This window comes from Topomyia yanbarensis, chromosome 2 (assembly GCF_030247195.1).
Source record: "Topomyia yanbarensis strain Yona2022 chromosome 2, ASM3024719v1, whole genome shotgun sequence".
NCBI classification, from domain to species: Eukaryota; Metazoa; Arthropoda; class Insecta; order Diptera; family Culicidae; genus Topomyia; species Topomyia yanbarensis.
The window spans coordinates 280,546,819-280,550,546 of NC_080671.1; the positions used below are offsets into that span (position 1 = coordinate 280,546,819).

The 3,728-nt window shown below is 23.6% G+C and overlaps 1 pseudogene; it reads left to right on the forward strand.

Annotated features, from left to right (window-relative positions):
- LOC131680386 (NADH-ubiquinone oxidoreductase chain 6-like) lies at positions 1-1,870 on the forward strand (annotated as a pseudogene).
- Positions 1,871-3,728: the final 1,858 nt, after the last annotated feature.

The following is a 3,728-nucleotide window of genomic DNA, read 5'->3' on the forward strand; positions in this document are numbered from 1 at the left end:
ATGGACGTTGTTGAACCAGCAGGATCTTCCAATAATGGAATCTTTCGGCCCAAGGCCAAAGCTGCTATCAAAAAGCGGAAGTTGATTGGTTCTGAATCTTGCCAATACCGGAATATTTTTAGCTGTGGAGGCCAATACGAAGGCTAATGACAGCATCTATCGAAACCGCCAAGCTTTCGATTATTTCGATCGATTTCAGTAGCTATGTTTCCAATAAATATTATGAGTTGGAACATACCAAAGTTGAATTTAGAAACTAAAATAATTTGAATTATAATTGAAAACCTCTTTTACTCTGATGTAATTTGTCATTCGTTGATTTTAACCACTTCCAGCAAATGGTTGGTTAATATGAACTAAAGTTTCCCGCATTTTTCTTCTCCAAGACTTCTTTTAAATCCAGTGCAACTATTTAATATAGCAATAGAGAACATTCGTAGTCCGGTGCTCATTTTGTAGAAAACCTTGAAGAAATTCAATATTCATCGTGCTACTTTTACTGAAAAAGCCCTGCAGCGTCCCAGTCAAAAAGGGCAAGTTGCTGGCTAGCGGGGGCCTATTTGCCAACTCAGATGCGCTAATTGCTCTTCAATTTGCCAGCAATTTACTGGCAATTAGGGGGCTATTTTAAATACAACATTTGGGCGATTTGCCGCCGTCATTTTTTTGCCGCTCTACCCGCCCTTAAATCGCCCCAAATCGCCCAGGGGACGCGCCATTTTATCGTCCTGAATTGCCTGATATGAAAATTAAAAATAATAATTATTTACGGATTCATCATCTACTCACATAAATTTATCAGTACACTAGGTAATCACCACCAAACTATAGGAAGAATCGATGGTGTATATAGAATGTAAAGAAATAATTTCTCATTCAATAAAATAAACTAAATTAATTAATAAAAATTTTAATCTAAATATAAATAATAGTATTAATAAATAATAAAATATAAAAACTATTTTTACAATAATTTAAATTTAACATGATCTAAAATGAAAATTCATATCTTTGACACCACAAATCAATATTTTAATTAAACTATTTAAATTAAAGTCATAAAATTTAAATATAATAATAAAAATAAAAATAAAATTAAAACTATAAATTCTAATCTTAAAAGAGTACAAAGTAAATGTTTTCGTCTAGAAATAAAAGTAATACAACTAAATATAAATATTATAATAATAATAAAATTAATAAATAAATTTGTCATTAGTTTTAATAGTTTAAAAAAACATTAGTCTTGTAAACTAAAAATAAATTATTTTTTTTAAAACTTCAAGAAAAAGAAATTTTTCCTATCATTAACTCCCAAAGCTAATATTTTAATTAAACTATTTCTTGATATTTTTATATTTTTAATAATCTTATGTTTTTTAATATCTTTTATTTTTATACAAATAAAACATCCTTTAGCCATAGGCTTAATACTTTTAATTCAAACTACTTTAATTTCTTTAAATATTGGAATATTAATAAAAACTTTCTGATTTTCTTATATTTTATTTCTTGTATTTATAGGAGGAATACTAGTTTTATTTATTTATGTAACTTCTCTTTCATCAAATGAAATATTTTCTATATCCTTTAAATTAATTTTCTTATTTTTAATTTCTTTTATATTTATAATTATTTTAATATTTCTATTTGACAATATAATAATAGAAAATTTTTTAATAAATAATGAAATAAATATTTTTACAAATTTTAATATATTTTTTTCCGAAGATATTTTATCTTTAAATAAAATATATAATTTTCCAACTAATATAATTACATTATTATTAATTAATTATCTTTTTTTAACTCTTCTTGTAACAGTAAAAATTACAAAAAAAATTATGGTCCTTTACGACCAATAAATTAATGAATAAACCTTTACAAAAATCTCATCCCTTAATTAAAATTATAAATAATTCATTAATTGATTTACCTACACCAATTAATATCTCTGCATTATGAAATTTTGGATCTTTATTAGGATTATGTTTAATTATTCAAATCTTAACTGGTTTATTTTTAGCAATACATTATACTGCAGATATTGAAACAGCTTTTAATAGAGTTAATCATATTTATCGAGATGTTAATAATGGATGATTTTTACGAATTTGCCATGCTAATGGAGCATCATTTTTTTTTGCTTGTTTATTTATTCATGTAGGACGAGGAATTTACTATAATTCATATATTTTTATTCCCACTTGAATAATTGGAGTAATTATTTTATTTATAGTAATAGCTACAGGATTTCTTGGATATGTTTTACCTTGAGGTCAAATATCTTTTTGAGGAGCTACAGTTATTACTAATTTATTATCTGCTATTCCATATTTAGGAAATGATCTTGTTCAATGAATTTGAGGAGGATTTGCTGTTGATAATGCTACTCTAACTCGATTTTTTACTTTTCATTTTATTTTACCCTTTATTATTTTAGCATTAACTATAATTCATTTAATATTTTTACATCAAACTGGATCTAATAATCCTTTAGGATTAAATAGTAATATTGATAAAATTCCTTTTCATCCATATTTTGTATACAAAGATTTAATTGGATTTATTATATTTATTTGAATTTTAATAACTTTTATTTGAAAATTTACTATTTATTAATAGATCCTGAAAATTTTATTCCTGCAAATCCTTTAGTTACTCCTATTCATATTCAACCAGAATGATATTTTTTATTTGCATATGCTATTTTACGATCAATTCCTAATAAATTAGGAGGTGTAATTGGATTAGTAATTTCTATTGCTATTTTATTTATTCTCCCATTTATTCACTTAAATAAATTTCGAGGATTTCAATTTTATCCATTAAATCAAATTTTATTTTGAAATTTAGTTATTATTTTTTCTTTATTAACCTGAATTGGAGCTCGACCTGTAGAAACTCCATATGTACTTACAGGACAAATTTTAACCGTATTATATTTTTCTTATTTTATTCTTAATCCATTATTATCAAAATATTGAGACAATAAATTAAACTAATTAATTAATAAACTTTTATAGTATATGTCTTGAAAACATAAAAAAAGAAGTAAAATCTTCTATTAATTTTTTTATTACTAAAAATCATTCATTATATTATAAAAAATATAATAAAATTTTTAAAACCAATAAAAAAAATAAATAATTCAAAGATATAGGTAAAAATCTTTTTCAAGCTAAATATATTAATTTATCATAACGAAATCGTGGTAATGTCCCTCGAACTCAAATAAATATAAAAGCAATAACTGTAAGTTTAAAAAAAAATCTATAAATATCACTTCCTAAAAAAATTACACAAAATAATATTCTTATAAATAAAATTCTTGAATATTCTGCTAAAAAAATTAATGCAAATCCTCCTCTTCTATATTCAACATTAAATCCTGAAACTAATTCAGATTCTCCTTCAGCAAAATCAAAAGGTGTTCGATTAGTTTCAGCTAAACATGATGCAAATCAAACTAATCTTAAAGGAAAACAAAATAAAATAAATCAACTATATTTTTGAAATTCAAAAAAAAAAATAAAAAATTATAATTTCCAATTAAAAAAATAAAATTTAATAAAATTAAAGCCAATCTTACTTCATAAGAAATTGTTTGAGCAACTCTTCGTAATCCTCCTAATAAAGAATAATTTGAATTAGATGATCAACCTGCAATTATTACTGTATAAACTCCTAAACTAGTAATACAAAAAAAAAATAATACTCCTAAATCA